Genomic DNA, 16,256 nt, shown 5'->3' on the forward strand with positions numbered 1-16,256 from the left:
CTCTTGATTTTCCTATTCATGTACCCACCGCTGATGGTACTCCTCTTTCTGTTGCTAGTCGAGGCAATCTTACCACTCCTTCTTATTCTTCCCTAATGTTACTCATGTTCCTCGACTTACCATGAATCCATTTTTTGTTGGTCAACTTACTGATTCTTGTTGTCGTGTCATCCTTGACGTTGACTCTTGTTCTGTTCAGGATCGTCGCATGCACACTTTGGTTGGGGCTGGCCCTCGCCGCCGTGACTCTCCCGCTGCGACCACTATCGCTAGTCCATCCGCTTCTGTCGCTTCAGCTACCGGCTCCTTCCAACAGTGGCATCATCGACTTGGTCATCTTTTTTTGATAAAAGGACAGCAGGAAAGGCTCCTACTGTGTTTTCATATAAATGGGGGGGGGGGTATTTTACATAGTTACAAGGGTGTACAAGCCCAACTCTCCACATCACGTCAACAGTGAGACATGTTACAATCTCAGAGGGGAGATCGGATGAGAGTGTTGCTAATAGCTGCTAAAGTGGACCTATGGGCCTCTCACACCCTATGTTGCACTAAACCAAAGTCCTCCTTGAACCTACTGAGCCAGGAGACCAAGCTCGGGCACACCCCTCTGAAGTGTTTGTTATTTCTCTCTTTACACTAGCTCCAAGCAGTGTTAGGAAGATCTCAATGAAGAGTGAATTATGCCATGCACCTTGGGTCGATTGGACAAGATCAAGCCAAGAAGTGAATGTGGGCCAACTGATACCAAGCTTTCTCCAACAGGTTTGGCTGAACGGGCAGGTGAAAATCATGTGATCCACCGTTTCTTCAATGTGTTGGCCACATAGGAGGCAGTCAAAGTCATCACCGATGTTGTAATGACAATGTTTCAGCATATTTCTTGTGTCCAGTCTATCATGGAGGAGTACCCAGTTGAAGCCCTTAATATTCATGGTGCATTTCGAGCGCCAAAGCAGATAGAGCAACAGATGGCTTGCACATCTTTGAAGCAAAATTTATAGTAATCAACTGCCTTGAATTCTTTTTCCCCCACACGTAGTGCTAGACATTAGTGTTTGTGGAGGAGGGGCTTAATCTCACCAAGAGTGTTTGAAGGTCACGATCCTCATCAAGGGTTTGGGGGGAAAGGCGTAGGCAAAAGGTTTCATGCAGCGACGTGCCCTCCAAGAAATCCTTAACAGAAACATCCTCATGCATGGCGTAAGAGAAAGCTTGTGGCTGGGTGTTTTCCAAGACATTATCTAGCCAAAGGTCCTTCCAAAAGAGGGCCGTCTTACCATCAACTACTTAGATACTGGAAACCCCTCAAAAAGTGGGTGTGAGTTTTTGAACATCTCGCCACCAAAACGAGCCCACTTGGTCCGAGGCATGTGGGATCTTGTCAGTATAATATGCGTCCTAGATCAGGTGCACCCATGGGACATCCCTCTTGTTGTAAAACTTGTGCAGAAATTTCATGAGCAGTTCTTCGTTTTGATTCTTGAGGTAGATCACCCCGAGCCCCCCTTGCTTCTTGGGTTTACATACCATATCCCAAGCTGCGAGAGAGTTGCATTTTTCTCCTTGCTCAGTTCTTTTGGTCCAAAGGAATCTGCATCTAATCTTGTCCAGTCCAGAATCTTGGGATGGATTCTCAAAGTACACACGGGGTATATAAGCAGAGAGGTGACAATGGTGTTCAGCCAAAAGAGTTTACCCCCATACGACATCATGACGATTGTGGAAGTAAGGCATCACTTGACACTACAAACCAATGGCATGAGGTCTTGAACGGTGGGTCTCGAGGTGCCGAGAGGCAGGCCGAGGTACGTGAAAGGCATCTTACCAACCAAGCAGCCAAAGATGCAAGCCAGGTACCAGTAGAGGCCTCATCAAGATTGATCGGGATCAACGTCGATCTGTGGAAGTTAATTTTGAGGCCAACCGAGGATGCATGGTAAGATAGGATCCCCTTGATAAGGGAGCTTGTCGTGGACAGGCAAGGAGGACCAGGATCGTGTCATCAACGTATTGGATAACTGGGTAGCCAGTCTGTCCCCTGCAAGGAAACAACAGGTCAATCTTGCCTTGTCTGAAAGCGTCCTTAATTGCAGCCTGCAGAAGGTCCGCGCTAGAACAAAGAGGAGGGGAGACAAGGGGTCTCCTTGTCACACTCCGGTGTGGAAGTGAAATTGTCGGCCGATGACACGATTAAGGAGGACCGAAGAACACCCGAAGGAGAATATGCATTTGATTCAAGTAATCCATTTGTCATTAAAGCCCATGTGTTTCGTGATGTTGATCATAGGTTCATGTCCAATTGTGTCAAAGGCCTTGGAAAAGTATAGCTTGAGTAGGATGGTCCCCCTTTTTGATGTCTGACATTGGTGAATGTATTGGAATGCCCATGCAAGATAGTCTTGTATATTCATGCCTCTTATAAAACCATATTTGTCGTGGTTTTGTCACGGCAGATGTCCTAGAGAAAGGACTTAGTCGTGGAGCCATCGCTACGGGTTAACTTAAAGGGGTTAAAGAGAATAGAAATCCTGTTTGATAATGGGCCAACACGCTTTAAGGAATGGTCCACTAAAACCATCAGGTTCAGGGGCTTGATCGGCCGGCATATCTTTCACCACTGTGTTGATCTCGGTGTGTGTAAATGGTTCAGTCAGATGATCCAAATCGGTAGCGCGTTTAATAATGGCATGAAGATCAAATTTCATCTCAGAGGGGGAGACGATGCCCAGGCGGTTTTTATAAGTCTGGAACAGTAAGGCCTCTTTGCCCGGGTGGTCCTCCACATGGTTTCCAATATCATCACGGAAAACAAGCTATATTATTATTGCGATATCGTTCCGCAGCAACTGCCTGAAATTTTTGGTATTTTCGTCCCCAAATTTGATCCAACGGATCGTACACCGCCTTTTACAATACTGCTTCTGAAGTTGGTTTTGATATTGAAGGAGTCTTATCAGGAGTTTCATAAGAATGTTTCTGAAGTTGGTTTCTGGTATGGAGAGGCTTCTCTTGTTTTCCATTTCATCCATGTCAGCCAAGACCTTATTGCAGTTATCAATGGCGATCGAGAGGCGGGAGACTCGTTTGCTCCAGATTTTCATTGCATGTCTTAGTACTTTGAACTTGCGGCAAAGTACAGTGGCAACATTAGTTGATCGTACCTGTTTGTCCCAAGTTTCCCATACAATATCCATGAATCCAGGATGTAGTATCCAGTAGGGATGAAATCGGAACAACTTGCACTACAAAAAAACCACTTCCGTGATGATACGTGTTTGTCACAGTAGGTCACGTTTTTTGTCATGCATGTACATCCATGACGATTTTATGACAGAATCAAGATAGTCATACATGTTCTGTCATAGAAGTGTTCCCTGACAATACCAAAATTATCATCACGGTAGTGTCCACTTTCATGAAGACAAATGGCGTGTCATGGAAGCGCTTTCGTCAAGGGTAACCGACACGTGGCATCCACCGTAATGGGTCGCCGTTAAGCTATCGGGTTCCGATTTGGATCCGATAACCCGTTAATAGCCCAGACCAATGGGGATTTTCCACGTGTAAAATCATCATTGGCTCCTCGGTGGGCCAGATGTCGTCCATCCAACGGAGGAGACGTGCCTATGATACGTCGACACGTGGCAGGGCCCAACAGAGGCCCATATAGGTTAAAAAGGTCGGCCCAGTCAAAGGCCCGCATTATTTACTTAGGTACTAGTGGGCCAACCCACTAACAGCCTGTTTAAATATGGCCCATTTACGGCCCAAAGCCAGACTGGCCCGTTAATTTTTCACCGAATATTTGGGCCCAATTACGGCCCAGTGACATTTCAGCCTGTAGAGGCCCGATGTAGACATGGGCCCATTTCAGCCTGGTGTGTCTTTCGGCCTGGGAATGGCCCGTGCTGCCCATGGGCCATATATGGTCCAACACGACATCCGACCCACTAACGGCCCGTCATCAAGGTGGCAATAGTTCAGCCCAACGTGACTTTCGGCATGTTAAAGGCCCGTCATATAATTCGGCCCGTTGATGCCTCTACTAAGCTTTCGACCTCTTAAAGGCCCATGATATTAATGGGCCAACTAAGGCCCGAGATATGTTTTGGCCTGGTAATGGCCCGTCATATAACTGGGCCAATAATGGCCAGGTCTACATTTCAGCCTGTTGAAGGCCCGTCGACGGCTAGTGAAAATTGAGGCCCGACATGCATTTTGGCCTACTAAAGGCCCATGGTATCTTTTGGGCCCTAACAAGCCAGCAGAATATTCAGCCTGTTAATGGCCTGAAGCTACATGGGCCCAACTAAGCGCTGGGTCTACTAAAGGCCCAACTAAACTTTGGGCCAAATATAGGCCCGTGTAAGTTGTGGGCCTGGCGCAAAGTGTGAAGGCCCCAATGGCCTTTCAGGCCCAAGAAAGTTGTAGGCCGACCCAATTGTGGCCCGCTAAAATGCAGGCCAGTTAGAGGTGAATGTTTCGGCCCGGTCGACTACATCAGATTTTCACCGTTTTTTCCAGATAGCGAATGATGGCATATACGTTAAGTAGTAGGAATTAAGAACAAACCTACTCTATACAATAAAGAAATTACGGCATAGTAACTTAGAATAAACCTACACTATACAATAGAGGATTTATGGTATATTACATCCACTGGGCATCGAAGTTCGCCACTAGTGATCATAAAGCGCAGCGAAGAAGCATATTACAAAAACTGTGCGCCATTGCAGCGTAACAAAATAATACTGAACCAATACCACTTCCAAGACAGTTCAAGAAAGGTTAGCCTTGCTCGGGAACTGCTGCGCAAGATGCTGAGCAAGGTTGTGTGACCTGCCTAGCATGTCAGTCATAGCTTCCAGGTGTAGCTGTTTAGCAATGAGGTTCTCATTGGTGTATTGCGCGATCTTTCTTAGAGATAGGACTTCCAGTCGAAGTTGAGTTACAGAATGCCTTTCTGCTAGAACTTGGGACTGAAGAAGTCGAACTGATTCAGACAGCGAATTCTATGAGCTTGTTTGACTGCTAGTCTCAAGTAACTTGAACACTGCATCAAGACATGACTTTGGGGTTGTCTAGCTATCTTCAAGATGTTTTGCCTTCTTTGCTGCAATATATGTTGGGTTTGTCTCACAGCCTTCAGCATACTTGTGCACGCCATCAGGCATATCACCCTGAAACAAGTAGAGAGATGACAGGTTTTGCACATGTATAAACAAAGATGGTAACTGTGCGGTCAATTCCATCCAATTTCAAATTAGAAAATAAAGAGTCAGTTCAAAATATCAATAGAATAATTTGGCATTGTTCATAATGCGGGGAGCTTCACCACACTACTGGATTTCCATGTCAACAAAACAAGCATAGATGAAGGGCAAATACAATCATTGTACCTATATTAGTTAATGTGCATGGCATATTGTTCATATCATAAGCCACATCAGTAAGAGAACACATGAGATGACAAGGTGCAAGTGTGGGCTACTTCACCACACACTGGATTATAGATCCACAAAAACAAGCATACATATAGGGAGTATTGAGTAATGTGAATGGTATGAATAATGAATTTGGTTTTACAACTAAAACTTGGAACTTACAGTTGTTGCGAACATGCATTTTGATAGAAACAGCAAACTAAACAGTAGTTGATGATAGGGAGTGTGAGCAAATTAAACAACAGTTGAGGATAAAGGCTTTAGAAGGACTGACTTACATTAACAGTTAACACCAGCTTTATAATGCCCTTCTCCATGTCAAGGGAAGGATAACTCAAGAATTTTAGCATAGAATCTGTTGGGGATGTAACCCTGAGGTATGGCCCGCCCAAAGGGGGCTGGGTTATACTGTTGGCGACTCAATAGAAGAAAGCCCAAGTAGGTCCAAGAAGATGATATATGAAGACTGGTGGCGTCTTACAAGGTGGGCCTGCTGAAGGGCCAAGACCTGGTGGTAAAATCATGACCCGAAAGGTGTGAGTTGCCATGATGGCGACTTGCCTAGCAAGGCAGGGTGACTTAGAAGCCGAGTTGGTCACGTTGTGTGATCCGACTTGGACTATTGTAAGCCCAGGGCCTCGACCTGTGTATATAAAGGCGAGACCCTGCGGCAGGTTAACTTAAGAAACAACCAATCGATAGCTCGGTCAAGCGATTCCACTCCCGTGTAATCAATATTCAATCAATACAACTCGGAGCAGGACGTAGGCTTTTACCTCGTTGTGAGGGGCCGAACCTGTGTAAACTTTGTGTCTTTCACACCGCTCAACCCCTTCAAGGTAACCTACATTGTGATGGCTCCACACCTAAGTCCTTTCACAAGGGCATCTGCCGTGACAGAACCATGACAGTTGGCGCCCACTGTGGGGCCAGCGCACAGTGGTTTCGAGTTCTTGAAGGGATCTCTCTCGGGGATCAAAGGATATGTTGTTGGCAGGATGACCAAGAGTCGTCGCGGCAAGCTTTACATCGCTGACGCTGGCTGGGGCCCCGAGGCCGAATCAATAGAGTACGGGTACTAGGTCCCCTTCGGCGGGATTCATGTTTTCATTGGCAAGATTGGCGAATCAGAGCCTGCTACCTCTTGAGCACTTAGTTGGTTTTCCCTTGAAGAGGAAAGGGTGATGCAGCAAAGTAGCGTAAGTATTTCCCTCAGTTTTGAGAACCAAGGTATCAATCCAGTAGGAGGCTACGCGCGAGTCCCTCGCACCTACACAAAACAAATAAATCCTCGCAACCAACACGATAAGGGGTTGTCAATCCCTTCACGGTCACTTACGAGAGTGAGATCTGATAGATATGATAGGATAATATTTTTGGTATTTTTATGATAAAGATGCAAAGTAAAATAAAAGCAAAGGAAATAACTAAGTGTTGGAACATTAATATGATGAAGATAGACCCGTGGGCCATAGGTTTGACTAGTGGCTTCTCTCAAGAGCATAAGTATTTTACGGTGGGTGAACAAATTACTATTGAGCAATTGACATAATTGAGCATAGTTATGAGAATATCTAGGTATGATCATGTATATAGGCATCACGTCCGAGACAAGTAGACCGACTCCTGCCTGCATCTACTACTATTACTCCACTCATCAACCGCTATCCAGCATGCATCTAGAGTATTAAGTTCATGAAAACAGAGTAACGCCTTAAGCAACATGACATGATGTAGAGGGATAAATTCATGCAATATGATAAAAACCCCATCTTGTTATCCTCGATGGCAACAATACAATACGTGCCTTGCTGCCCCATACTGTCACTGGGAAAGGACACCGCAAGATTGAACCCAAAGCTAAGCACTTCTCCCATTGCAAGAAAGATCAATCTAGTAGGCCAAACCAAACTGATAATTCGAAGAGACTTGCAAAGATAACCAATCATACATAAAAGAATTCAGAGAAGATTCAAATATTGTTCATAGATAATCTTGATCATAAACCCACAATTCATCGGTCTCAACAAACACACCACAAAAAGAAGATTACATCGAATAGATCTCCACGAGAGAGGGGGAGAACATTGTATTGAGATCCAAAAAGAGAGAAGAAGCCATCTAGCTAATAACTATGGACCCGAAGGTCTGAGGTGAACTACTCACACATCATCGGAGAGGCTATGGTGTTGATGTAGAAGCCCTCCGTGATCGATGCCCCCTCCGATGGAGCTCCAGAACAGGCCCCAAGATGGGATCTCATGGGTACAGAAGGTTGCGGCGGTGGAATTAGGTTTTTGGCTCCGTATCTGATTGTTTGGGGGTACGTAGGTATATATAGGAGGAAGGAGTACGTCGGTGGAGCAATAGGGGGCCCACAAGGGTGGAGGGCGCGCCCTGGGGAGGTAGGCGCCCCCCCTACCTCATGGCCTCCTCTTTTGTTTCTTGACGTAGGGTCCAAGTCTCCTGGATCATATTCTTCCTAAAAATCACGTTCTCGAAGGTTTCATTCCGTTTGGACTTCGTTTGGTATTCCTTTTCTGCGAAACTCTGAAATAGGCAAAAACAGCAATTCTGGGCTGGGCCTCCGGTTAATAGGTTAGTCCCAAAATAATATAAAAGTGAATAATAAAGCCCAATAATGTCCAAAACAGTAGATAATATAGCATGGAGCAATCAAAAATTATATATACGTTGGAGACGTATCAAGCACCCCCAAGCTTAATTCCCGCAAAAAAACAGAATTTTTTATGCGGAGTGCTACTTGGCATAATTTCAATGTAATTCTTCTTAATTGTGGTATGAATATTCAGATCCGAAAGATTCAAGCCAAAAGTTTAATATTGACATAAAAATAATAATACTTCAAGCATACTAACAAAGCAATTATGTCTTCTCAAAATAACATGGCCAAAGAAAGTTATCCCTACAAAATCATATAGTCTGGCTATGCTCTATCTTCACCACACAAAGTATTTAAATCATGCACAACCCCAATGACAAGCCAAGCAATTGTTTCATACTTTTGACGCTCTCAAACTTTTTCAATCTTCACGCAATACATGAGCGTGAGCCATGGACATAGCACTTTATGTGGAATAGAATGGTGTTTGTGGAGAAGACAAAAAGGAGAAGATAGTCTCACATTAACTAGGCATATCAACGGGCTATGGAGATGCCCATCAATAGATATCAATGTGAGTGAGTAGGGATTGCCATGCAACGGATGCACTAGAGCTATAAGTATATGAAAGCTCAACAAAAGAAACTAAGTGGGTGTGCATCCAACTCGCTTGCTCACGAAGACCTAGGGCATTTTGAGGAAGCCCATCATTGGAATATACAAGCCAAGTTCTATAATGAAAAATCCCACTAGTATATGAAAGTGACAAAATGAGAGACTCTCTATCATGAAGATCATGGTGCTACTTTGAAGCACAAGTATGGTAAAAGGATAGTAACACTGTCCCTTCTCTCTTTTTCTCTCATTTTTTTAATTTTATTTGGGCCTTTTCTCTTTTTTTATGGCCTCTTTTTTTTCGTCCGGAGTCTCATCCCGACTTGTGGGGGAATCATAGTCTCCATCATCCTTTCCTCACTTGGGACAATGCTCTAAAAATGAAGATCATCACACTTTTATTTTCTTAGAACTCAACAATTACAACTCGATACTTAGAACAAAATATGACTCTATATGAATGCCTCCGACGGTGTACCGGGATATGCAATGAATCAAGAGTGACATGTATCAAAGAATTATGAACGGTGGCTTTGCCACAAATACGATGTCAACTACATGATCATGCAAAGCAATATGACAATGATGGAGCGTGTCATAATAAACGAAACTGTGGAGAGTTGCATGGCAATATATCTCGGAATGGCTATGGAAATGCCATGATAGGTATTTATGGTGGCTGTTTTGAGGAAGGTTTATGGTGGGTGTATGATACCGGCGAAAAGTGCGCGATATTAGAGAGGCTAGCAATGTTGGAAGGAAGAAGGGTGCGTATAATCCATGGACTCAACATTAGTCATAAAGAACTCATATACTTATTGCAAAAATCTACAAGTTATCAAAGCAAAGTATTACGCGCATGCTCCAAGGGGGATAGATTGGTAGGAAAATACCATCGCTCGTCCCGACCGCCACTCATAAGGAAGACGATCAATAAATAAATCATGCTCCAACTTCATCACATAACGGTTCACCATACATGCATGCTACGGGAATCACAAACTTTAACACAAGTATTTCTCAAATTCACAACTACTCAACTAGCATGACTCTAATATCACCATCTTTATATCTCAAAACAATTATCAAGCATCAAACTTTTCTTAGTATTCAACACACTCATAAGAAAGTTTTTACTAATCTTGAATACCAAGCATATTAGGATTATTTAAGCAATTTACCATGCTATTTAAGACTCTCAAAATAATCTAAGTGAAGCATGAGAGATCAATAGTTTCTATAAAACAAATCCACCACCGTGCTCTAAAAGATATAAGTGAAGTACTAGAGCAAAACTATATAACTCAAAAGATATAAGCGAAGCACATAGAGTATTCTAACAAATTCCAAATCATGTATGACTCTCTCAAAAGGTGTGTACAGCAAGGATGATTGTGGTAAACTAAAAAGAAAAGACTCATATCATACAAAACGCTCCAAGCAAAACACATATCATGTGGTGAATAAAAATATAGCTCCAAGTAAAGTTACCGATGTAAGTAGACGAAAGAGGGGATGCCTTCCGGGGCATCCCCAAGGTTTGGCTTTATGGTGTCCTTAGATTATCTTGGGGGTGCCATGGGCTTCCCCAAGCTTAGGCTCTTGCCACTCCTTTTTCCAAAATCCATCAAATCTTTCACCCAAAACTTGAAAACTTCACAACATAAAACTCAACAGAAAATCTCGTGAGCTCCGTTAGCGAAAGAAAACAAAAGACCACTTCAAGGTACTGTAATGAACTCATTCTTTATTTATATTGGTGTTAAACCTAGTGTATTCCAACTTCTCTAGGGTTTATAAACTATTTTACTAGCCATAGATTCATCAAAATAAGCAAACAACACACGAAAAACAGAACAATCTGTAGTAATCTGTAACTAACGTAAACTTCTGGAACTCCAAAAAATCAGAAAAAATAGGACGACCTAGAAAATTTGTTTATTGATCAGCAGCAATTAGAATCAGTATTTTATCACGTTCTGGTGATTTTTAACAATTATTTTCGTGAACCGAAAGTTTCTGGTAATTTCTGCAAGATCAAATAACTATCATCCAAGAAGATCCTATAGGTTTAACTTGGCACAAACACTAATTAAAACATAAAAACACATCTAACCAGAGGCTAGATCAATTATTTATTCCTAAACAGAAGCAAAAAGAAAAAAAAACTAAAAATAAAATTGGGTTGCCTCCCAACAAGCGTATCGTTTAACGCCCCTAGCTAGGCATAAAAGCAAGGATAGATCTAGGTATTGCCATCTTTGGTAGGCAATCCATAAGTGGCTCTCATGATAGATTCATATGGTAATTTTATTTTCTTCCTAGGGAAGTGTTCCATGCCTTTCTTTAATGGAAATTGGAATCTAATATTCCCTTCCTTCATATCAATAATTGCACCAATCGTTCTAAGGAAAGGTCTACCAAGAATAATATGACATGAAGGATTGCAATCTATGTCGAAGAACGATAAAATCTACGGGCACATAGTTCCTATTTGCAACAATAAGAACATCATTAATTCTTCCCATAGGTTTCTTAATAGTGGAATCCGCAAGGTGCAAGTTTAGAGAGCAATCATCAAAATCATGGAAATCTAGCAAATCACACAAAGTTTTGGGAATAGTGGAAACACTAGCACCCAAATCACATAAAGCATAGAACTCATGATCTTTAATCTTAATTTTAATAGTAGGTTCCCACTCATCATAAAGTTTTCTAGGGATAGAAATTCCAACTCAAGCTTTTCTTCATAGGATTGCATCAATGCATCAATGATATGTTTGGTAAAAGCTTTATTTTGACTATAAGAATGAGGAGAATTTAGCACGGATTGCAACAAGGAAATACAATCTATCAAAGAGCAATTTTCATAATTAAATTCCATGAAATCCAAAATAGTGGGTTTATTAACATCTAGTGTTTTGATTTCTTCAATCCCACTTTTATCAAATTTAGCATCAAGATCTAAAAACTCCGAATTTTTGGAACGCCTTCTAGGTAAAGGTGGATCATATTAAGTCCCATCATTATCAAGATTCATATTGCAAAACAAAGATTTAATAGGGGACACATCAATAACTTTTAGATCTTCATCTTTATTTTCATAGAAATTAGAAGAACACACTTTCATAAAGCAATCTTTCTTAGCATGCATCCTAGCGGTTCTTTCTTTGCACTTATCAATGGAAATTCTCATGGCTTTGAGAGACTCATTGATATCATGCTTAGGAGGAATAGATCTAAGCTTTAAAGAATCAACATCAAGAGAAATTCTATCAACATTCCTAGCCAATTCATCAACTTTAAGTAATTTCTCTTCAAGCAAAGCATTGAAATTCTTTTGTGAATTCATAAACTCTGTAACACTAGTCTCAAATTCAGAGGGCATCTTATTAAAATTTCCATAAGAGTTGTTGCAGGAATTACCATAATTATTAGAGGAATTGCTAGGATATGGCCTAGTATTAAAGTTTCATCGATACGCGTTGTTACCAAAATTATTCCTACCAACAAAATTCACATCCATAGATTCATTATTATTCTCAATCAAAGTAGACAAAGGCATATCATTAGGATCAGAAGAAACACTCTTAGTAGCAAATAATTTCATAAGTTCATCCATCTTTCCACTCAAAACATTAATTTCTTCTATCGCATGCACTTTTTTATTAGTAGATCTTTCAGTGTGCCATTGAGAATAATTAACCATAATATTATCTAGGAGTTTAGTAGCTTCTCCTAAAGTGATTTCCATAAAAGTGCCTCCCGCGGCCGAATCTAAAAGATTTCTAGAAGCAAAATTCAATCCGGCATAAATTTTTTGTATAATCATCCATAGATTCAAACCATGAGTAGGGCAATTACGTATCATTAATTTCATCCTCTCCCAAGCTTGTGCAACATGTTCATGATCAAGTTGCTTAAAATTCATGATTTCGTTTCTAAGGGAGATGATCTTAGCGGGAGGAAAATACTTAAGAGATAAAAGCATCTTTGCACTTATTCCATGAATCAATACTATTTTTAGGCAAAGACGAAAACCAAGCTTTAGCACGATCTCTAAGCGAAAAAGGAAATAGCTTCAATTTAACAATATCATAATCAACATCTTTCTTCTTTTTCATATCACACAAATCAACGAAGCTATTTAGATGAGTAGCGGCATCTTCACTAGGAAGGCCGGCGAATTGATCTTTCATGACAAGATTCAACAAAGCAGCATTGATTTCACAAGATTCAGTATCAGTAAGAGGAGCAATCGGAGTGCTAAGGAAATCATTATTGTTGGTGTTGGTAAAGTCACATAATTTGGTATTATCTTGAGCCATCGTGACAAACAAGCAATCCAACACACGAGCAAACAAAAAGCAAGCGAAAAAGAGGCGAACGAAAAAGAGAGGGCGAATAAAACGGCAAGGGTGAAGTGGGGGAGAGGAAAACGAGAGGCAAATGGCAAATAATGTAATGCGGGAGATAAGGGATTGTGATGGGTACTTGGTATGTTGACTTTTGCATAGACCTCCCCGGCAACGGCGCCAGAAATCCTTCTTGCTACCTCTTGAGCACTGCGTTGGTTTTCCCTTAAAGAGGAAAGGGTGAAGTAGCAAAGTAGCGTAAGTATCTCCCTCAGTTTTGAGAACCAAGGAATCAATCCAGTAGGAGGCTACGCGCGAGTCCCTCGCACCTACACAAAACAAATAATCCTCGCAACCAACGTGATAAGGGGTTGTCAATCCCTTCACGGTCACTTACGAGAGTGAGATCTGATAGATATGATAGGATAATATTTTTGGTATTTTTATGATAAAGATGCAAAGTAAAATAAAACCAAAGTAAAAAGCAAAGGAAATAACTAAGTGTTGGAAGATTAATATGATGAAGATAGACCCGGGGGCCATAGGTTTCACTAGTGGCTTCTCTCAAGAGCATAAGTATTTTACGGTGGGTGAACAAATTACTGTTGAGCAATTGACAGAATTGAGCATAGTTATGAGAATATCTAGGTATGATCATGTATATAGGCATCACGTCCGAGACAAGTAGACCGGCTCCTGCCTGCATCTACTACTATTACTCCACTCATCGACCGCTATCCAGCATGCATCTAGAGTATTAAGTTCATGAAAACAGAGTAACGCCTTAAGCAAGATGACATGATGTAGAGGGATAAATTCATGCAATATGATAAAGAAAACCATCTTGTTATCCTCGATGGCAACAATACAATACGTGCCTTGCTGCCTCTACTGTCACTGGGAAAGGACACCGCAAGATTGAACCCAAAGCTAAGCACTTCTCCCATTGCAAGAAAGATCAATCTAGTAGGCCAAACCAAACTGATAATTCGAAGAGACTTGCAAAGATAACCAATCATACATAAAAGAATTCAGAGAAGATTCAAATATTGTTCATAGATAATCTTGATCATAAACCCACAATTCATCGGTCTTAACAAACACACCGCAAAAAGAAGATTACATCGAATAGATCTCCACAAGAGAGGGGGAGAACATTGTATTGAGATCCAAAAAGAGGGAAGAAGCCATCTAGCTACTAACTATGGACCCGAAGGTCTGAAGTAAACTACTCACACTTCATCGGAGGGGCTATGGTGTTGATGTAGAAGCCCTCCGTGATCGATGCCCCCTCCGGCGGAGCTCCGGAACAGGCCCCAAGATGGGATCTTGTGGGTACAGAAGGTTGCGGCGGTGGAATGAGGTTTTTGGCTCCGTATCTGATCGTTTGGGGGTACGTAGGTATATATAGGAGGAAGGAGTACGTCGGTGGAGCAACAGGGGGCCCACGAGGGTGGAGGGCGCGCCTTGGGGGGGGGGGGTAGGCGCGCCCCCTACGTCGTGGCCTCCTCTTTTGTTTCTTGACATAGGGTCCAAGTCTCCTGGATCATATTCTTCCTAAAAATCACATTCCCGAAGGTTTCATTCCGTTTGGACTTCGTTTGGTATTCCTTTTCTGCGAAACTCTGAAATAGGCAAAAAACAACAATTCTGGGCTGGGCCTCCGGTTAATAGGTTAGTCTCAAAAATAATATAAAAGTTAATAATAAAGCCCAATAATGTCCAAAACAGTAGATAATATAGCATGGAGCAATCAAAAATTATAGATACGTTGGAGACGTATCAGAGCCTAAGCCGGACATCTGCATCGACATCGTCGAGCTGGCTCGGCGCGTGCGACCTGCCAGGGTTCAACCCGGGTGGAGGCATGTTTTCATCGGATTCACGCAAGGCATGGAGCTTGCGGAAGGTTCCGAATCAGGAGGATAGACTGCCATCTATTCATGTGACGAGTCCTTGACTGGAGAGAAGGAATCGATCTATCAGCTTCAAGACGACGGGCTTGGGGGCTACTCCGATGGCAACGGTATTCCAGACCCCTATGAGCCGCCATCCAGGGTTGCGATCTTCATGGCTGGCACGGTGATACGGGGCTGACCCGGTGTAGGCCGATCTTTCACGATTGGAGTGGGCTCCCTCGAAGAACACGATGAACACGGGGAAGAACGGAGAGAAATCAAAAGGGGAAACACTCAAGAACAAGTCCAATCACACATCCACTAGACAATCAAACACACAAGATCCAAACGGTACATGAACAACAAAGGGAAAGATACAAGGCAAAGTTCATCCCAATCCTTGGAGGAGTTGGGGTCTTGATGATATCCCGTAGGATCTTCTCACATGCTCACATGGAGGGCTTGAACTCCATGGGAGTGGTAGTCTCTCTCTTTCAAGAGTAGAGGTAGGTAGGAGCAAAGCTCACATACAAATGAGCTATCACTTTGCTAACCCTAGAAAGGAGGTGGAGGAGGTCTATTTATAGTCTAAGGGGCGAAGGGGTAAGTGAGGGGGTGAAACAGGTACATGGGCCTCGGCCCGAAACGTTGCACGCAGGCAAAGCCCGGATGATCCGGCTTCACACGAGGCCTTCGGGTGTCTTCAGTTGCGAGTTATCCGGACGATCCAGGAGAGGGTCCGGATGATCCGGCTGAGCCCAGATGATCCGGACGGCGGTCCGGATGTCCGGCCTGGCTGCAGCAGCCGCTCCGTCTTCTCTTCCACGCTTCCCTCGCGGATGGTGTAGTTGTACACTTGCGCTCGCACTCCTCCTTGTCATCGGTAGTGTTCTGACAATACCTATGCATGCACACGAGAGGGGTGTCAAGTAGTATACCATCCTCGTAGGGGTCAAGTGAGCACGTGTAAAGGAGATGATTCACCTTTATGTATGTGAAGTAGAGGCCGCACGTGTCACTTGCCAAACGGACTCTTGACATGGTGATGTCCGTAGGATGCTCCGCATCATCCCCTCCCCCTTGGGAAAGATCCAACCTCGGATCGAAAACCAAATCACCATGGGAAAGAGATGGTGTCGCCATGTAGAAGTGGTCGATCACCAAGTTCTTGTCATCTTGAAGCTTGAAATGGGCACTCTCCAATGTCGCACCGTCTTGGGATTCCTTCAAAAGGAGCATATAAAACAAACACTTGTAAAAACAAATGTGGTTCGCGTTAGTGCAAAACCAAGCATTCAAGCGGTGATTCACCCAACAT

This window comes from Triticum aestivum, chromosome 1D (assembly GCF_018294505.1).
Source record: "Triticum aestivum cultivar Chinese Spring chromosome 1D, IWGSC CS RefSeq v2.1, whole genome shotgun sequence".
Taxonomy (NCBI): domain Eukaryota; kingdom Viridiplantae; phylum Streptophyta; class Magnoliopsida; order Poales; family Poaceae; genus Triticum; species Triticum aestivum.